We start from the raw sequence: 22,049 nt of genomic DNA on the forward strand, positions 1-22,049 counted from the left end.
CGCTGGGGTGGATTCAAGCAAATCAAGGTGGACACAGTCCCTGGTCCCATGTCGGGCTCACAATCTCAATCCCAATTTTAAAGATAGGTAACTGAGGCCCAGAGAAATGATGTGACTTGCCCAAGGTCACTTAGCAGACAAGTGCAGATGTGCATAGCAGAAGCAGCATGGCATGGTGGATAGAGCACAGTCCTGGGAGTCAGAAGGTCATGGTTTCTAATCCCTGCTCCGTCACTTGTCTGTGTGTGACCATGGGCAAGTCACTTCACTACTCTGGGCCTCAGTTACCTTATCTATAAAATGGGGATTGAAACTGTGAGCCCCGTATAGGACAGACACTGTGTCCACCTTGATTTACTTGTATCCACCCCAGCGCTTAGTACAGTGCCTGGCACAAAGTAATCGCTTAACAAATACCCTCATTATTATCATTAAGTGCCAGAGCAAGGATTAGAACCTATGAACTTTTGACTCCTAGGCCCATCCTCTAACCACTACTTTATGCTGCTAGCCTGCTACACAACTCTGTGTGCAAAACACTTTACACACCAAAAAAATATTCCTCAGAATTGGCTTCAAGGCTTGCCATCATCTTATCCCATTTAAATATTAGTTCTCTTTACCTTCTTACTCCCCAACCCAGTCTCTTTGTTCTTTCCAAGCTAACCTTCCAACTGTACCTCACTCTGCACTTTCACACCTCCAAACCATCTCTCATGCTGTTCCCTCACTTTGTTAACCTTCTCACCTGTCTCATCTCTCACACTCCCTTCCCCTGCAAATCTTTGCTACTGCCCCACAGAGACCTCCGCTCTCTTGATCCCATCTGTCTTTCCAAAAGCATCTCTCCTCACCTTGCCGCCCTGTCCTCACTTCCCACTCTCGAAGATCAGGTCTCCGCTCTCAACTCCACCCTCTCTACTCATCTCAACTCTCTCACCCCCCTTTCCCTCTGCCGCTCTCGCTCCACTAACCCACAGCCCTGGATCACCTCCTCTGTCCACCTCCTACACTCCTATGTTCGAGCTGCTGAGCGCTGCTGGTGAAAGTCCAAGCACCAAGCCGAACTCACACACTTCAATTTATCCTTTCCTGCCTTAACTCTGCCCTCTCCTCCGCCAGGCAAAACTTCTTCTCCTCCCTCATCGACACCCATGCCCATCACCCCCGCCAATTGTTCCGGACCTTAACTCTCTCCTTAGGCCCCCTGTTCCTCTCCCTCCCTCATCTCTCACCCCCAATGATCTGGCCACCTACTTCATCACAAAAATCAACAGAATCAGGTCTGAGCTCCCCAAAGTCACCCTTCCGTCTCTCCCCTCCTATCCACCGACCCTCTCCCCTATTTTTCCATCCTTCCCTCCAATATCCTCAGAGTAGATCTCCTCCTTCCTCACAAGTGCCACCCCCTCCACCTGCGCCTCGGACCCCATTCCCGCTCACCTTTTAAAAAACATCGCCCCTGCCCTCCTCCCTTCCTTAACTTCTATTTTTAACCACTCAATCTCCAATGGTTCCTTCCCCTCTGCCTTCAAACATGCCCATGTCTCCCCCATCCTAAAAAAACCCTCTCTCGACCCCACTTCCCCTTCCAGTTATTGCCCTATCTCCCTACTACCCTTCTTTCCAAAATCCTAGAACGAGTCGTCTACAATCACTGCTTAGAATTCCTTAACTCCCATTCTCTCCTGGACCCCCTCCAATCTGGCTTCCGTCCCCTCCACTCTACCGAGACTGCTCTCTCTAAGGTCACCCATGACCTCCTTCTTGCCAAATCCAATGGCTCCTACTCCATTCTAATCCTCCTTGACCTCTCTGCTGCCTTTGACACTGTCGACCATCCCCTCCTCCTCCACCCCTTATCTCACCTTGGCTTCACGGACTCCGTCCTCTCCTGGTTCTCCTCTTATCTTTCTGGCCAGTCATTCTCAGTCTCCTTCACTGGTGCCTCCTCCCCCTCCCATCCTTTAACTGTTGGAGTTCCTCAAGGGTCAGTTCTTGTCCCTCTTCTGTTCTTCATTTACACTCACTCCCTTGGTGAACTCATTCGCTCTCATGGCTTTGACTACCATCTCTACGCAGATGACACGCAGATCTACATCTCCGCCCCGTCCTCTCCCCCTCCCTTCAGGCTCGCATCTCCTCCTGACTCCAGGATGTCTCCACCTGGATGTCGGCCCGCCACCTAAAACTCAACAAGAGCAAGACTGAGCTCCTCATCTTCCCTCCCAAACCCGGTCCTCTCCCAGACTTCCCTATCACCGTGGATGGCACGACCATCCTTCCCGTCTCTCAGGCCCGCAATCTCGGTGTCATCTTTGACTCATCTCCCTCGTTCACCCCACACCTGTCGGTTTCACCTTTACAATATCGCCAAGATCCGCCCTTTCCTCTCCACCCAAACGGCTACCTTACTGCTACGGGCTCTCGTTATATCCTGGCTAGACTACTGTGTCAGCCTTCTCTCTGACCTCCCTTCCTCCTCTCTCACCCCGCTCCGGTCTATTCTTCACTCCACTGCCTGGCTCACCTTCCTGCAGAAATGCTCTGGGCATGTCACTCCCCTTCTTAAACACCTCCAGTGGTTGCCTATCAACCTCTGCTCCAAACAAAAACTCTTCACTCTAGGCTTCAAGGCTCTCCATAATCTTGCCCCTTCCTACCTCTCCTCTCTTCTCTCTTTCTACCGCCCACCCCGCACGCTCCACTCCTCTGCCGCCCACCTCCTCACCATCCCTCGGTCTCGCCTATCCCGCTGTCGACCCCTGGGCCACGTCCTCCCATGGTCCTGGAACGCCCTCCCTCCTCACCTCCGCCAAACTGATTCTCTTCCCCTCTTCAAAACCCTACTTTAAAACTCACTTCCTCCAAGAGGCCTTCCTAGACTGAGCTCCCCTTCTCCTTCTACTCCCTCTACCGCCCCCACTTCACCTCTCCACAGCTTAACCCTCTTTTCCCCCCATTTCCCTCTGCTCCTCCCCCTCTCCCTTCCCATCCCCTCAGCACTGTACACGTCTGCTCAACTGAATATATTTTCATTACCTTATTTATTTTGTTAATGAAATGTACATCACTTGATTCTATTTAGTTGCCATTGTTTTTACGAGATGTTCTTCCCCTTGACTCTATGTATTGCCATTGTTCTCGTCTGTCCGTCTCCTCCGATTAGACTGTAAGCCCGTCAAATGGCAGGGACTGTCTCTATCTGTTGCCGACTTGTTCATTCCAAGCACTTACTACAGTGCTCTGCACATAGTAAGCGCTCAATAAATACTATTGAATGAATGAATTTGTAACATCCTCCCTCTCCAGATCTGACAGACCCACTATTCTCCCATATTTGAAGCCCTCCTGAAATCCCTCCCCCTCTGACTAGTTTTCCCTGATGAAATTCCAGTCTCCCAAATCATTTAAACCATCAGCCATCCCTAGTACTTATAGATACTCATCCTTAGCACTTATGTACATAACTTTATTCAACTTTTTATTTGGATTCCTCTTTCTAAATACTATTGTGTCATCTTCCCCATTCGAGTCTAAATTCCATGTGAACAAAGAATGCTTCACTTTGTTATGAGAAGCAGCGTAGTGGAAAGAGCATGGGCTTGGGAGTCAGAGGACCTGGATTCAAATACCGGCTCTGCCACTTGTCTGTTGTGTGACCTTGGGCAAGCCACTGAACTTCTCTGTGCCTCAGTTACCGCATCTGGAAAATGGGGATTAAGACTGTGAGCCCCAAGTGAGACAGCTTGATTACCTTGTATCTTCCCCAGTGTTTAGGACAGTGCTTGGCAAATAGTAAATGCTTAACAAATACCATTGTTACTATTATTATTATTGTGTACATCCCAAATGCTTATTGTAATTCATTTTCTCCAGTTGGAGCTCAATACATGCTGTTAGTATTACTACCACTATTAATAATAATGATAATAATGATAATAATGGTGATATCTGTTAAGAGCTTTCTCTGTTCCAAGCACTATTCTAAGTGCTGGGGTAGATACAAGGTCATCAGGTTGTCCGACGTGGGGCTCACAGTCTTAATCCCCATTTTACAGATGAAGTAACTGAGACACAGAGAAGTTATGTGACTTGCCCAAAGTCACACAGCAGACAGGTGGCAGAGCTGGGATTAGAACTCATGACCTCTGACTCCCAAGCCCGGGCTCTTTCCACTGAGCCACGCTGCTTCACTATATTACTGCTACTGTTATTACGACTACTACTATTGTAGAAAAATAAATTCTTATACAGGAAAATTGCCCCAGATAATCTTGTAATAATAATAATAATGTTGGTATTTGTTAAGTGCTTACTATGTGCAGAGCACTGTTCTAAGTGCTGGGGTAGATACAGGGTAATCAGGTTGTCCCACGTGAGGTTCACAATTAATCCCCATTTTACAGATGAGGTAACTGAGGCACAGAGAAGTTAAGTGACTTGCCCACAGTCACACAGCTGACAGGTGGCAGAGCCGGGATTCAAATTCATGACCTCTGACTCCCAAGCCTGCCTGGTACTGCTCTGTCTCCACTCCTGCCTCCACTCCTGCCTTATCTTGATTCCTACCCAATCCTCTTGCCTTTCCCCTTTCACATGATAAGGAGAGATCAAGCGAGGCAGTGAGGGCAGATATCTCTCCTGTACTCAAAGGGCAGTGCTCTATGAGTTCTCACTCTGCCCATGTAGAAGCCCTGAAGGATTCTGGAGGTGCTTTGGCTTGCTGAGAACATTCACAGGCACAATGGATAGGAGGAGTTTCATCCTGTCAATGTAAAAGTATACGGGAAGAACCCAGAGTGGAAAAGGGGCAAGATTTTCTCTTCTCTATGGCCCCAGTGGGCAGTGTGAGGTTTCTGCTTGGTGCCAGGGGAAGAATTGTATCTCAGATTCCAAAATCGAATCAACAAGTTAACCTGGGTCCCTTGCTCTCAGAGCTCCTGGCCAAATTACGTTGCTACTTGGCTGCTTCTTGATTGCAAATTCATCGTAAGCATTAATAGAGCTCTAATGAAATATTTATAAATATGCGGGAGTTTATTTTCAATATAGTTACTAAACTATATATATCAGGGTACATTGGAACCATCAATTTACCAAGATTATGAAAGTATAGGCTTAATCCTGCTCTTGTGCCTGAACACAGATTCAAATCCTATGTTACAGAAGACCAACACATTTTATGTTTCTTAATTATCTTTAATGCTTCCAAGCACTTTACTGCTCAAAAGGCTCAATTTATTATGTGCCAATGAAAGAACAAGAGAACCTCAAAGAAAACTGCTCATTCAAATGAAAGAGTACCTCATTCTCTCTTGCTATCAGAGTATAAAACATTAATGCATACCATGTTTTCAGCTTCTCTGGTCTTATTCAAAGCCACTTAATGTTTGTTCCAGACAGTTACGAAGTGATAACAGAATTTGAACAAAGTTTGGGCAGGTCAACAAGGTTGACTTCAGAAAGTAAGCAAGTGAGGCCCTGAGGTATTTATGACACAGGTGTGGCTTTGCTAATCTACAAATGATTGGTCTACTGGTATTCCTCAGGAGGACTTTCTTGATCACACTCTACCAATTGAAAGGATTGATTTATGGCATACTCACATCTTCACTTCCTCCACTGCCCCCTTGTCCTGCCTTTTGCTTTTGGTATTTTGATTCCACGGTGACCCAGCTGCAACTAGCCATCAGGATTCCTCATCAGAGCTGTTAAATTCCAAAACTAACTTTGCTGTCTGCTCAGAGAAAACCTGGTGTCTAGTTGCAGCTGAGTCTCTCAAGTCACTCATTTCTGATGGCAAGACTAGAAAGGAAGAACGATGGATCAGGCAGAATTCTAATCCTCATCTTTAATCCCTGTGCATTCTTATGTGGCTTGTTTATTTTTGGGGGGGGGCAGTGAGGGAAAGTTAGAGAGGGAGGAAGGAGACCCAAAGGATTTGCTGGGCCACAGCCCCACACAGTCTGCTTAAATGGGATCAAACTTTTTCTTTCCTTGCCTCACCTTTATTGGGTTCCTGAAAGGATTATTGTTTTAATGATCCTGCTATTCCCCTTATGGACTGTAAACTCACAGTGGGCAGGGAATGTAACTGTCATTTTGTTGTGTTGTACTCTCCCAAACACTTAGTACAATGCCCTACACAAAGTAAGGACTCAGTAAAAATGACTGATAGGTGACAAAGTCCTTCAAGATAATTCAGGGCAAAAGGGATGGGGATGGGGAAGGATATTGATTTTAAATTTTTCAAAAATATTCTTCCTAATTCTCTGTCTTTGTGTTCCACTATGATCTCCCTATTACCTGGGAACTGAGAAAACAAAGAAGGAGACAGAGGAAAAGATATATATATAGAGAGAGATATCTACAGTTTACATTTTACAGTTTACATTTGAGTTTGATGGTAATGAATTCCTCCAGAATTTCTGTGAGGAAAAAAAAAAGAGTTGATGGTATTCTATAGCAAATAAAAATTGCTGGCCTAAGAATGGAATGTTTGGCTGCCTGAAATGTCTTCCCGTCGGCTGTAAGGTTTTTCCACCCTTCTGTCTCTTCTCCTCAAAAGTCTGACAAGGAGCAATTTTCAAAAATGGCCATGGCGGGTTCTGTTTCTGATGGTAAATTAATTGACTCCTCCCTTATCCAGCCTTGCTGTCAGAAGAAAAGGACTTTAGTCACTTGGGTGCAAGCCTCCAGGTTCAGTACACTATTTGTACTAAGAGCTTGGGAAGTACAAAATAAAGAGTGAAATGTTTCCTAACCACAAGAAACTTACTTTCTAACAAGGAAATCTAACTTAAAATATTATTACTGATATTAAGAATAATAGTGGTATTTGTTAAGAACTTAGTAGAAGCCAAGCACTGTACTACACACTGGAGTATATGTAAGATAATCAAGTTGGATACTGTTCCTGTCCCACATGGGGCTCACAGTCTAAATAGGAGGGATTGTATCTCCATTTTACAGATGAAGAAACTAAGGCATAGAGATGATGATGATAACATTTGTTAAGCGCTTACTATGTGCAAAGCACTGTTCTAAGCATTGGAGAGGATATAAGGTGATCAGGTTGTCCCACGTGGGGATCAGACTCTTAATGCCCATTTTACAGATGAGGTATCTGAGGCACAGAGAAGTTAAGTGATTTGCCCAAAGTCACACAGCTGACAAACAGCAGAGGCGGGATTTGAACCCGTGACCTCTGGCTTCCCAGTCCATGCTCTTTCCACTGAGCCACACAGCTTGTCCAAACATGAGATGTTAAGTGACTTGCCCAAGGTCACACAGCAGGCAAATAGTAGGGGCCAGGATTAGAACCCTCTGACTTCCAGTCCCAACTTCTTTCCATTTACAACTAGAGTGACCAAAATAAATGAATACACACAATTATATGTGAGTGTCAAAGAGGTGTGAATAAGTTCATAAATGATAGAGTTGCCTGAAGTTGCTTGAGTTGGTTGATGATACGGGGCATGTTCTATGCAGACTGGGTGGGACTGTTTCTGCTTGTCCAATCTCCTGGTATGGGGATTCCACCTTCTCTCTGGCTTTCTGTTTCAGCTTTTCATCAAGCTGACAGCCAGATATTTCTTCCCTAGGCCCAAGGAGAACAATTCTCCATTAAAAGCATTCTTATGATTGAAGACACTTAATAGGCCACCTCAGCCTCCTCTGCAGACCAAACAGCTCTTATTTCTTTTACTCCCCACCGGCTCTGTTCTTCTATCTCCATCTCTTAAATCATGATGGCGCCCCCTCTTGAACCGTGACCGAAAATTGCTCTTTCATGAAACACAAACACATGCATACCCCTTGTAAACACTAGGTGTGATCAATGAAGTTTTAATCTATTCCAAGTAGATATTACAATGATTACAACTCACATTCTGAACTCCCAAATCCACCACATGCTCTGCAAAATGTGAGTAGACATTTAAACTGAAGTGAGATTCAGCATGAGGTCCGGATATCCATTAAAGTCTTCAGAGGATATAAAAAATCAGTAAGGAATATTAAAATATGTTTCTGGCTGGTAGAAATAAAAATGAAGTAGATTCTCTCAGTCTCCCATTAGTGTCCACAAACTGATATTGGAACTCAGACCTCTAGTTGATCAACTAGTTAGCCCAGTCTGAAATAAAGAAATTTAAGATGAATAAGTGTAAATGCAAGTTTCTTGATGACTCAGAGAGGGTGAACTGAGAGAATTTAGGCTGTAGAACTGGAGAGTCTAAAATCAGTTAACCTAAAAGATTTTGATTCAAAATGGTAAAGCTCAGATTTTCAGGTTGACTGTTTCCCCAACTAGATTGCAAGATCCTTGAAGGCAGGGATAGTGTCTTCCAACTCTATTGCATCATACTCTTCCAAGTGTTCTGATGTTTGAGTGACTGACCATTCCCTATCAAGAGAGAAGTACGTTTGGGTTACATTATTTGCACACTTGAGTTCTTGAAAATATTGGTACTGTCCAGGGAAAGATTTTGGGGGTCCAGAAGTGATGGGGCAATAAGAATCCAGGCTTGGCAATAGGCGGAGTGAAGTTATTGGCCTAGTTTCCATTGTTTTTTAGAAGGGTGGGCAGCTGCAGTTAAGCTAGAAGTGGGTTGGAAGCATAAATCCTCCAAAATGCCAGATCCAGTGGGGGACCCAGTAGCAAATCTTAGGGAAGACTTTCCCTGCTTCTATTCATATAGAAGTCTGTTTCTTGTCTTACTGTCTCTTTGCCTCTCTCTGTTTCCCTGCCAGGCTCTGTTCTGCCTTTCGCTTCTTTTTTTCCCTGACTGCCTTTCCCTGCCTCTTTATGTCTCTGCCTTTCTGACTCCCCTCTCACTCTCTCTCCCTCTCCTCTTCATCTCCTCACTTGATCCATTTCAGATGAGTCTCTGTGTCACTTTAGCAGCAGGCTCTGTGGCTCTCTGCCTGGGTTCTTATATCCTGGCTGTGCATCTGAGGCTCTCTGGCAACAGTGCCTAGTCTTGTTTGCATCTCTGGCTATGTTTTTAGCTGGTTTCTTCTCTCATTTTCCCCTGTGACACAAAGCCCTACCCCTGTTTTGATACCATTCTCACAATGAAAAAAATGGTATCTGTGGACAGATCCAAGATTGAATGTCTTCCAGATTTAAGGATTTGGCCTTCCCTGGACCGCAGCCAACCCTGGTCAAAGGAAAGAACTGCATGTGTTGCAGTTCCATGACTGCAGAGGGATTTTTGTGGGGAATATACATCAATTCACCTCCTGTGCCTCCATACTTTGGAAGATAGCAAAGGCCCAGAACATTTGTGTACTCAAGCAAATGTCAAGAAAGTGTAGGCTCCTCTGGTTCATTCCCCTGTAAGAGAACAGTTTCAGAAACCGTTTTCACTGGCATGGAAAGTTGTTTTATAGTATAAGGAAAAATGATTCTAACTGTATTTTATGATTTTGTTTGTTTGTTGTTTTTTATGGTATTTGTTAAGTGCTCGTTATGTGTCAAAGATTGTTCTAAGCTCTGGGGCTGATACAAGCTAAGCTAAGCAGGTTGGACAAAATCCCTGTCCTGTATTGTATTCACAGTCTCAGTAGGAGGGATGACAAGTTTTGAATCTGTTGTGTGACCTTGGGCAAATCACTTAACCTCTCTGTGCCTCAGTTACCTCATCTGTGAAATGGGGACTAAGACTGTGAACCCCTTTGGGACATGGACTGTATCCAGCCTGATTATTCTGTACCTACCTCAGTGCTTAGAACAGTGCCTGGCACATAGTAAGCACTTAAATATCATACCAAAAAAAAAATAGAAACTATAGTTTCTATAGCTCTAAAGATCTATGGATCTTTCATTTTGATTGAATCCAGCTTCCATATTGATGTTTATCTGTTTCCAAAAGATTTGGATTTCTACTGCTGCATAACTGATTACCAAATCTAGTGTTGTAGAATAAAAAATAAGCTGGGTGACATGAGGGACAAATAGTGGGCCCTCAAAGCTGAAGAGATATGAAGCAACACAAGACCACAACCAAACACGGTCGTGAAGCACTTCCATAGAAATGGATTTGTTTCATCACAGACAAGGAAACACTTCAATGGTCTCAATGATGATGATGCTAATGATGATGGAGTCTTCCTTTGAATTGATTGAGGCTAGTAGCATGTACAGAGTCACTCTCACTCTCTTCCCTGTTAGTCATGTTCTTCATATAGTGTAGGTTGCAACAAACGAATAGGCAAGTAGGGGTGCTGCACACTTTTTTTTATATGTGGGACACATTTATAGCCAAAGAATCCACAGCATAAATTGCCCCTGGCTCCATGACTTAGAAGGATATTGTTTGGGTAGCCATTGCTGTGTTTTCTTTCCAAATCTTCCAACTACTCTTCAGGATTTCTCCTGGGTCTTTCTGCCTAGTGGAATGCTTTAGGTGGTTCTTCAGAAAAAGAGAAACCTTTACCAGTGATAGCCTAGCTCCATGACTTGAATCTAAGTGTCCAGATTCCCAGAGACTTTTCCAGTGGACCTACAGCAGGATTCAATCTCCTTGTCACATTTTCTCCATTATCCAAGATACTGGTAGACAAATAATCAGTAACACTATCAAAGATGCTTGTAGACAACTCATCAACATGTGCATATGTGACTTTCCCTCTGTCATTTAATGACATCATCACTGCATTTAAAGTCATGCAGAATGACCCAGATCCCAGATCTGTGCCTTCCAGGTTCTGCTGATGAGGAGAGGGTATTCTGATTAGCTGCACAGGCTCTTCATGAACATAAAAACCCAAAGAATGTCACCAGATTTTAAGATGCCATCAGCACCACCTTCTTCAAGAAGAAATGTGAGAGAGCTGACTGTGGAAATTGTGATGGGACATTACTGCTCTTCAGTGCTGGAAAAGTGTTTTTTTTTTAATATTCCAGGCACTGTACTAAGCACGGGACAGAAACGAGATATTCAGGTTGGAGCCAGTCCCTGTGCCAGTTGGAGGAGATTTAATCCCTATTTTACAGAAGTGATAACTGAGTACAGAGAAGTTGATTGATCAACTTGCCAAGATCACATGGCAAGCAGGTAGTGGAGCTGGAATTTGATTCCCAGGCTTCTGCTTTTTTCTCTGGGCCACACTTCTTGCCTAGTTATTTATTACCCAGGGGATTCCCAAATGCTTAGTACAGTGCTTTGCACACAGCAAATGCTCAATTGTTATGATTGAATGAATGAATTACCAGACTAATTTATGAGAAACATCCTCAGTTGTGCCTCCTAGAATGTAAGCTGCATGAGGGCAGCGATCATGGCTTCTCACTCTGTTGTACTCCCCCACGTTTTTAGTACATCACTTTGCAAGCAGTAGGCAATCGATAACTACTTCTGATTGACTGATATATTGCAGGACATCACTGAGACTTGCAGGGATTGCAGTGTGACACAGTGGATATGATTCTGCTGCATATCAGATATATAAAAGAAACATCATGAAGATCATCAAGTGATATTTGTATACTTTATAAAAATCCCGTAGATCTACTATAAAAGTGTGGCTACATGAAAGAGTGAATTAAAATTCTAAGATTACAATCTCACCTCCTCCAAGAGACCTTCCCTGACTAGGCCTTCATTTCTCCTATTCACTCTCCCTTCTGTGTCACCTATGCACATGGATTTGTAACAATTGATCAATCAATCACTTGCATTATTGAGCACTTACTGTGTTCAGAGCACTGCACTTAGCACTTGAGAGAGTTCACTATGACAATCTAGCAGACACACTCCCTTAGCTCTTTTTTTTGGGTATTTACCATGTGCCAGACACTGTACTAAGTACAGGAGCAAATACAAGTTAGTCAGGTGGGACATAGTCCATGTCATACACAGGGTTCACAGTTTTAATCCTCATTTTTCAGATGTGGTATCTGAGGCACAGAGAAGTTAAGTGATTTATCCAAGGTCACACAGCAGACAAATGGCTAAGGGGTATTAGAACCCGGTCCTTTTGACTCTTGATAGTCACCCCTCTCCAAAACCCATGGAACTCACATACGTATGAGAAGCAGCATGGCTTAGTGGAAAGAGCACAGTATTGGGAGTCAGAGGTGGTGAGTTCTAATCCCAGCTCCTCCACTTGTCAGTTGTGTGACTCTGGGCAAGTCACTTAGCTTCTCTATACCTCAGTTACCTTATCTGTAAAATGGGGATTAAGACTGTGAGCCCCACGTGGGACAACCTGATTGCCTTGTATCTACCCCAGTGCTTAGAACAGTGCTTGGCACATAGTAAGCACTTAACAAATACCATCATTACTATTATTATTTTATCCTCCCATTTCCTCTGTCTTTAAATTATTTTAATGTCTGTCTTAAGACTGTGAGCTTCCTATGGGTAGGGAATATGTCTACCAACTCCTCCTCCACCATACCGCGCCCACTCACCGACTCGGTCACACCCTCGATCTTGTCATCTCCTACCGCTGCACTATCTCCTCACTCACCAACTCTGAAATCCCTCTCTCGGACCATAACCTTCTCACCTGCCTCATCTCTCACACTCCCTCCCCCTGCAAATCTTCGCTACTGCCCCACAGAGACCTCCGCTCTCTCGATCCCATCCGTCTTTCCAATAGCATCTCGTCTCACCTTGCCGCCCTGTCCTCTCTTCCCACTCTCGACGATCAGGTCTCCGCTCTCAACTCCACCCTCACTACTCATCTCGACTCTCTCGCCCCCCTTTCCCTCCGCCGCTCTCGCGCCACTAACCCACAGCCCTGGATCACCTCCTCCGTCCGCCTCCTACGCTCCTATGCTCGAGCTGCTGAGCGCCGCTGGCGAAAGTCCAAGCACCAAGCCGACCTCACACACTTCAAATTTATCCTTTCCTGCCTTAACTCTGCCCTCTCCTCCGCCAGGCAAAGCTTCTTCTCCTCCCTCATCGACACCCATGCCCGTCACCCCCGCCGATTGTTCCGGACCTTTAACTCTCTCCTTAGGCCCCCTGTTCCTCCCCCTCCCCCATCTCTCACCCCTAATGATCTGGCCACCTATTTCCTCACGAAAATCAACACGATCAGGTCTGAGCTCCCCAAAGTCACCCCTCCGCCTCTCCCCTCCCCCCCCAACAACCCCCTCCCCTACTTTCCCATCCTTCCCTGCAGTATCCTCAGAGGAGATCTCCTCCCTCCTCGCAAGTGCCACCCCCTCCACCTGCGCCTCGGACCCCATTCCCTCTCACCTTCTTAAAACCATCGCCCCTGCCCTCCTCCCTTCCTTAACTTCTATTTTTAACCACTCAATCTCCAAGGGCTCCTTCCCCTCTGCCTTCAAACACGCCCACGTCTCCCCCATCCTAAAAAAACCCGCTCTTGACCCCACTTCCCCCTCCAGTTATCGTCCTATCTCCTTACTACCCTTCCTTTCCAAAATCTTAGAACGAGTCGTCTACAATCGATGCCTAGAATTCCTTAACTCCCATTCTCTCCTAGACCCCCTCCAATCTGGCTTCCGTCCCCTCCACTCTACCGAGACTGCTCTCTCTAAGGTCACCCATGACCTCCTTCTTGCCAAATCCAATGGCTCCTACTCCATTCTGATCCTCCTTGACCTCTCTGCTGCCTTTGACACTGTCGACCATCCCCTCCTCCTCCGTACCTTATCTCACCTTGGCTTCACGGACTCTGTCCTCTCCTGGTTCTCCTCTTACCTCTCTGGCCGATCATTCTCGGTCTCCTACGCTGGAGCCTCCTCCCCCTCCCATCCTTTAACTGTTGGAGTTCCTCAAGGGTCAGTTCTTGGCCCTCTTCTGTTCTCCATTTACACTCACTCCCTCGGTGAACTCATCCGCTCTCACGGCTTTGACTACCATCTCTACGCAGATGACACGCAGATCTACATCTCCGCCCCTGTCCTCTCCCCCTCCCTTCAGGCTCGCATCTCCTCCTGCCTCCGGGACGTCTCCACCTGGATGTCGGCCCGCCACCTAAAACTCAACATGAGCAAGACTGAGCTCCTCATCTTCCCTCCCAAGCCCGGTCCGCTCCCAGACTTCTCCATCACCGTGGATGGCACGACCATCCTTCCCTGTCCCGCAGGCCCGCAATCTCGGTGTCATCCTTGACTCGTCCCTCTCGTTCACCCCACACATCCTATCCGTTACCAAGACCTGCCGGTTTCACCTCTACAATATCGCCAAGATCCGCCCTTTCCTCTCCACCCAAACGGCTACCTTACTATTACGGGCTCTCGTTATATCCCGGCTAGACTACTGTGTCAGCCTTCTCTCTGACCTCCCTTCCTCCTCTCTCGCCCCGCTCCGGTCTATTCTTCACTCCGCTGCCCGGCTCATCTTCCTGCAGAAACGATCTGGGCATGTCACTCCCCTTCTTAAACAACTCCAGTGGTTGCCTATCGACCTCCGCTCCAAACAAAAACTCCTCACTCTAGGCTTCAAGGCTCTCCACCACCTTGCCCCTTCCTACTTCTCCTCCCTTCTCTCTTTCTACCGCCCACCCCGCACGCTCCGCTCCTCTGCCGCCCACCTCCTCGCCGTCCCTCGGTCTCGCCTATCCCGCCGTCGACCCCTGGGTCACGTCCTCCCGCGGTCCTGGAACGCCCTCCCTCCTCACCTCCGCCAAACTGATTCTCTTTCCCTCTTCAAAACCTTACTTAAAAATCACCTCCTCCAAGAGGCCTTCCCAGACTGAGCTCCTCTTCCCCCTCTACTCCCTCTGCCATCCCCCCTTTACCTCTCCGCAGCTAAAGCCTCATTTTCCCCTTTTCCCTCTGCTCCTCCACCTCTCCCTTCCCATCCCCACAGCACTGTACCCGTCCGCTCAACTGTATATATTTTCGTTACCCTATTTATTTTGTTAATGAATTGTACATCGCCTTGATTCTATTTAGTTGCCATTGTTTTTACGAGATGTTCTTCCCCTTGACGCTGTTTAGTGCCATTGTTCTTGTCTGTCCGTCTCCCCGGATTAGACTGTAAGCCCGTCACACGGCAGGGACTGTCTCTATCTGTTGCCGACTTGTTCATCCCAAGCGCTTAGTACAGTGCTCTGCACATAGTAAGCGCTCAATAAATACTATTGAATGAATGAATGAATACTGTATTGTACACTCTTAAGTGCCTAGCACAGTGCTCTGCAGCAGTTCGTACTCAATAAATACTATTGATTGATTGGTTGACTGATGGCATCACTGACTGTCATAATTAGAAGCTCTTCATCTGATGTCTCTTCTCCATCCTCATCCCATCCTAAATGGAGTAATGTGGGGTTGTATAGCAGGTTTGACCTTATTCAATATATTTTACGTAGCCATTTTATTGATGTAACAAAAAAACAACATGAACCAAATGACAGAATATGATTCCAATCCTTCGGAAAACTCTTTGAACTCAGTAGATTGAGAGCCTCACAAAAGTCTCCAGAATGAGACATAAGACCTTTATGCTCTTGGAAGGACAGGGCTATGTGTTGTGAGGAATGTATATTTGTGGCATTTAGAACAAGTATGGGTATCGGAGCCTCAGCCTAACCTTCTGATTAGAAAATGGACTGAGTCACCATAATTTGACCAAAGAAAACAGAATTAGGATGGATCATTTGGGGAACTGTCACTATGGTCTCCAAACCTGCTTTGTGAAAAATACCCCTTATGTTGTAGATGACAAAGAAATTTTGAATTACACTGAGTTTTCCCCTTCCCCCATGCACATACAAAAAAAGTGATCCTGTTTTTGTGTGCCATGTTTTAGCATGGCCTAGGTTCAGGAAGATGGATTTGTAATGCTACAGCAATCCCTGATTTACATTGTAGGACAAATTCCTATAAAGTGAAACAATTGGAGAGAGATGGGTAAATGTGTGTTTTTTTAATATTTTGTATTTTAAATACATGAGCTTATGAAAACTCTGAGACCTAATTTTGCAGCACCTTGATATCTGCATATTTGAATTTCATTTCCTTCTTATGTTTCCTCCTGAATATCAAGTCTCTGAAGAGTGTTTCTGATTCGATTGTTGCATTTTCTCTTTCAATGTCACTGGTGTATGGGGCTTCCTGAAAGTCTGGAGGCAGCAGACATCTGTTTTCCACTAAGTACAAACACTGAAGTGAGAGGTCTTTTAATGGCAGTCACTGCCCCAGTTAGTTCTGCCTTTTGCTCGCTTCTGTGTATTTTTTTGAAGATGAAATGAAACATTTCATGAAAACGTTTGCCTAACAGAATGAAAAATGAAATAGAATGAATCAGGAGGTGGCTGTTCTGTTATCAGTTAAAGAATGTACATTTTTTAAATGGTTTTATTTCAGTTGTGTGTTTTAAAAAATATAGGTTTTTTATTCCACCAACTAGAGACATTCTGGCTTGCATCTTAAAGTTTAAAATGATGAAAAGCCTAGAATGACCTTTGGAAGCTACCATTGTTTATGGCAAATGACTAGTAAAGCTAAGAAAATAAGTGAACAGTTGTTCTTATTATTATGGCATTTATTAAGCACTTGTGTCAAACTCTGTACTGAACATTGGTTGAGATACAAGATCAATCAATGATATTTATTGAATGCTCATTGTGTGCAGAGTATTGAACTAACTGCTCTGGTGAGTACTATACAATAGAATTGGTTCTATGCTTCTTGTATTCGAGGAGCTGATAATCTAATGGGGGAGACATACATCAAAATTAATTACAGATACAGGTGGAAACCCCCTTTCAGGGTCACACCCGAAGAGTTTCCGGTACTCCACCAGTCTTGACTATGGGAGGGAGAGTAAAGCAGAGGCCTATTCATTCCATTCCTAGCTTGGGCAGTGGCAATGAGTGGAAGGCAATCTGCTACAAGTCAAAACTCACCCATGCCAGGCAGCAGTGGCACAGGAGAGAGTCGTGGGCGGAGACTCAAGTTTACTGTGCAGAAGGAGACAGTGGTAAACTACTCCTGTATTTTTACCAAGAAAACTCTACTAGAACGATTGCATAAGGAGGTGGGGCATCCTCGGAAAGATGTGTCCATGGCATAGCTATGGGTTGGAAATGATTCGACAGCATAAGACAGGTGCTCAATAAATACGATTAAATGAATGAATGAATGAATGAATGAATGAATGAATGAATGAAAGACAAGAGGTGGAAGCAGAGTATAAAGACATGTAAGTGTTGTGTGGGTGGGAATGAGGAGTTATCAAAAGTGACTGGGAGACTCAAGTGAATAGATGGTGTGGAAGTGAGGGCAAATAGTATGGAGAGATGAAAGTTTAATCATGGAAGGTTTCCTGGAGATAAACAATTCAGACAAAAATTCAGACTCCCGGTCTCCAGTCTCTCCCACTCTAATCTGTATTCGCTTTGCTGAACGAATCACTTATCAAGAAAAACGTTCAGGCCATGTTTCCCCATTCCTCAAGAACCTCCAGGGGTGCGCATCTACCTCCGCATCAAACAGAAACTACTTACCATAGGCTTTAAAGCACTCAATCAGCTTGCCCCATCCTACCTCACCTCAGTAATGTTGTATTATAGTCTAGCCCCTACACTCTGCTCCTATCTAGTGCCAGTTTACTCACTGTGCCCCAATCTCGTCTATCATGCCATTTACCCCTTTCCCACTTCCTTCCCCTAGCCTGGAACTCTCTCCCCATCCAAATATGGCAGATCACTACTTTCTCCACCTTCAAAGCTTTTTTAAGGTCACATCTCCAATAGGCCTTCCCCAATAAAGCCCTCTTCTCCCTGAATCACTCTCCTTTCTGTGTCATCAAAGCACTTCGATCTGTGACCTAAGGCCATTTGATATTCACCCAACCTCCATCCCTACATCACTTCTGTACATATCTTTAAATTATATCTTATAAATTATTTATTCATATTGATGTCTTTCTCCCCCTCTAGACTGTAAACTCATTATGGTCAGGAAATGGGTCTGCTAATTCTGTTGTACTCTGCCAAACATTTAGTGCAGTGCTCTGCACAGAGTAAGCACTCAATAAATATGACTGATTGACTGGGAAGCAGCAAGGCCTAGGGGAAACAGCGTAGGTCTGGAAGTTAAAGACTGGATTTTAATCCGGGCTTTGCCATTTGGCTGTTGTGTGACCTTCGGGAAGTCACTTAATTTCTTTGTGCCTCAGTTTCCTCACCTGAGAATTGGGGATTCCATACCTGTTCTCTCTTCTACTTAGACTGTGAGCCCCATATGGGACATGGACTGTGTCCAACCTGATTAGCTCATATCAACCCCAGGGTTTAGTACAGTGCTTGACACATAGTAAGAACTTAACAAATAGCATAATTATCATTATTTTGACCTATGAGAGGATCATAGCCTAAGCTGGAGAACATAGGCACGTAGAAAATATGAATATGGAAAATATTCAGCCATCCAAAATTAAGAACACTGAGTAGGCAGCTAATCTGATCTTGGAGGAAGCTGTTCGGCCCCTCACTACCATTTCCTCTCCAGTTACACACTCACTTTTCCACAGCAGTGATCAGTGAATGACCATGGGCTCAGGTATTTATTTATTTATTCATTCATTCATTCAATCAATCGTATTATTGAGTACATATTGCATGCAGAGCACTGTACTAAGCATTTGGAAAGTACAATTCACCATTAAAGAGAGTATTACACTTCCACATCACTGTAAGCACTTGAGCACTCAATCTCTTCCTTCGCACTTGTGTATAACTTTATACTCTGTGGCTTCTTTCCACCTTTAATGCATTTAAGTGATTGTCTCCCTGGCTAGATTAGGGCAGAGATCATATCTACTAACTCTATTGTACTCTCCCAAGACTTTAGTATATGTTCAATAAAAATGATTGATTTAACGATTTTAGCAATTTTTTCCCCACAGATTATATATATATAAATTTGGGATTTTTTTTCCATACCATTTGGACATTTGGGATATTTCTGTATCATTGAGAGATTTTGAATTTTTTTTCCAAAGACTACATAGATGTAGGTTTTGATTATTTATTCTTTATTGAGCTAATTATTATGTAAGTAACTAGAGGAGACTTTCCCAAGTTTTGTTATTTTAACCTAATGATTTAAAAATACCATGATCTTTTGCTCTTTTTTCAGGTATAGTGCATTTTATCTTTGAAATATTAAAAGTAGGAATCAAGGCATGCTCACTTCTTGCATTTTTCCGGGAAAATACTTAACCTTTGTCAATCTTCCTTTCTTCCTGATGCCTGGTTATTTGAAGTGAGAAGTGCAGCAAATAATATTGTAGAAATAATGTTTCGTTTTCCACAAAAATACACCAATCTGCTTCTCCAGATCTTCCTTTCAAAATCTAAGTCTATTTTTGAGACCTGGGAAAGTGAAACAGATTTTCACAAGTTCCCATTTCATGATTTTTTTGAGCCTGATTTGTCTCCAAAATATGGCATATGCAGTCTTGGTGATCATTATGCCTGTTGCTCAAATGGACTCCCTGTTTTTGCAAATGCATGCCCAAATGAGACCTGTCAATAACTGTCTGTCAATATGTCTTACTGGCCAGTTTTAAGTATCTGCAGTTCTTGTAATGTCTTGTGATAATGCTTGTTTAAAATAGCTATGACTCTAGTTCCTTAATATTAGCCGTAAACAAGCTCATTCTTAACCGGATCTTGTGATACCAAACCCAAATGAAGCATGCAAACTATTTTTTAAAACATGATCATACATTAGTGACCCCTAACCATGTTCTCCCTTTCATTTTTATTTGAACATTCTTAGAACTATTAAAATAATAGCAATAATACCTATTCCATAGCACACTTGTTACCAAAGTGCTCTCTCATTAATTAATTCATCTCAACCCTCTCAACGACCCTGTGAGATAGGGAGAGAAGGCAGATATTATTATCTCCACTTTACAGATGGGGAAGCTGAGGTACAGGGAAGTTAAATGGCTCTCCCACAGTGGCAGATCGTGGCACAGCTCGGACTTGAACCCGAGTCCTCTGGCTTCTCGACCTGTGCTCTGCCACTTTGCCACACTGCTTCCCCTGTAAGCAGGGGCTTACTTTGGTTAAAGAAGTTATATTTAGTTGTCATTGTTTCTATACAAATATTTATTTATTTAATAAATCCATTTAAATTGTGGCTATTATCCAATTCAGGGCTTGAGTCATCATCCTGAACATAGAAGTATTTATTGAGCACCTAATATGTGCAAAACATTTCAGCATTGAAGCAGCATGGCTCAGTAGAAAGAGCACGGATTTAGGAGTCAGAGGTCATTGTTTCTAATCCCGGCTCCGCCACCTGTCAGCTGGGTGACTTTGAGCAAGTCACTGCACTTCTCGGTGCCTCAGTTACCTCATCTGTAAAATGGGGATGAAGACTGTGAGCCTCACATGGGACAACCTGATTACCCTATATCTACCCCAGCACTTAGAACAGTGCTCAGCACATAGTAAGTGCTTAACAAATACCAACATTATCATTATTATTATTCCACTAGTCTTTAGGAGATTGCAACAGAAGTGAAAGATATAGTCCTTGCCTTCAAAGATTTTACAATCTAAGGGAAGTACATAAGGCAGGCTGAGCACCCAGTCCAGCAATAGTAGAAATAATATCATTTATTAAGCACTGACGGTGTACAGAACACTGTTCTAAGCACTGGGAAGAGTACATAGGTGGGAATTAGAAAACAGTGTGGCTCAGTGGAAAGAGCATGGGCTTAGGAGTCCGTGGTCATGGGTTCTAATCCCGGCTCAGTCACCTGTTGGCTGTGTGACTTTGGGCAAGTCACTAAACTTCTCGGTACCTCAGTTACCTTATCTGTAAAATGGGGATTAAGACTGTGAGCCTCATGTGGGACAACTTGATTACCCTGTATCTATCCCAGCGCTTAGAACAGTGCTTGGCACATAGTAAGCGCTTAACAGATACCAGTATTATTATTATTATTATTATCAGTATTATGGTTCCGGGCCTGTAGAGGCCTAAAATAAGTTTCTCTACCAGTAGAACTAAAATAATAGTAACAGGTTAGCTGGGTAAATTTTCGGAGGTCTTCAGCAGCAAGATTCCATATCATCTAATACTAGGATTTCCAAGGTTTGGAACTAAAGGGAATAGCTAAGTGCTAATAATAATAATGCTGATATTTGTTAAGTGCTTATTATGTGCAAAGCACTGTTTTAAGTGCTGGAGGGATACAGGGTGATCATATTGTCCCACATGGGCTCATAGTCTTCATCCCCATTTTACAGATGAGGGAACTGAGGCACAGAGAAGTTAAGTGACTTGCCCAAAATCACACAGCTGGCAAGCAGTGGAGCCAGGATTAGAACCCATGACCTCTGACTCCCAAGCCCGGTCCCTTTCCACTGAGCCACGCTGCTTCTCTAAGCTAAGTGGATGCCACTCCCCACCCCCAACCCCCCACCCCTGTAAGACTCCTTTGTCCCCTACTCTACATTTATAATTGAGAAGGGCACATGCCCAAACCTGAGCCAGCTTCAAAAGACCAGGTTTTGAGAGGACTCTGGATCCCTCTCTATGCTGCCTGCACCAGGCTGCAGCGGCCCAGGCAGGATCTGGACTGAACTGGGCCAGTTTCTGCTTTAAGACGGTCCAACTTGATGGGTCTCAGTTACTCTCCTTTCAGAGAGTCCCTGAGAGAGGAAGTCCTCTCTGCATGGGCCTATCCCTTCCAAGAGGCCACTACAGGGCCCACAGAAGGCAGTCCACAGAACGAAGAACCTAAGAGATGCATAGGTACAGGATATTACTACTACTACTACTGATGATAATAATGATTAGCTAGCACTTTCTATGTGGCAGAGAATGTACTAAACACTAAGTACCTACGAAATAATCAGGCTGGACACAGTCCCTTTCCTATATGGGGCTCACAGTCTAAGATGGAGGGAGAACAGGTTTTTAAACCTCATTGCACAGATGAGGACCCCTCTCAAGGTCACACCTGGAGAGTTTCCAGTACTCTACCAGTCTCAACTATAGGAGGGACAGTCAGGCAGAGGCATATCAATTACATTCCTAGCTTGGGCAGTGGCTAGCGAGTGGAAGGCAATCTGCTACAAGT

At 44.3% G+C, this 22,049-nt stretch overlaps 1 non-coding gene across 1 annotated transcript; it reads left to right on the forward strand.

Annotated features, from left to right (window-relative positions):
• Positions 1–21,911: 21,911 nt before the first annotated feature.
• LOC114811728 lies at positions 21,912–22,049 on the forward strand. The gene has a single exon (XR_003759424.1). It is a non-coding gene; the product is annotated as a small nucleolar RNA SNORA7 (small nucleolar RNA).

The sequence above is a fragment of the Ornithorhynchus anatinus genome, chromosome 4, assembly GCF_004115215.2.
Source record: "Ornithorhynchus anatinus isolate Pmale09 chromosome 4, mOrnAna1.pri.v4, whole genome shotgun sequence".
In the NCBI taxonomy this organism is placed as follows: Eukaryota; Metazoa; Chordata; class Mammalia; order Monotremata; family Ornithorhynchidae; genus Ornithorhynchus; species Ornithorhynchus anatinus.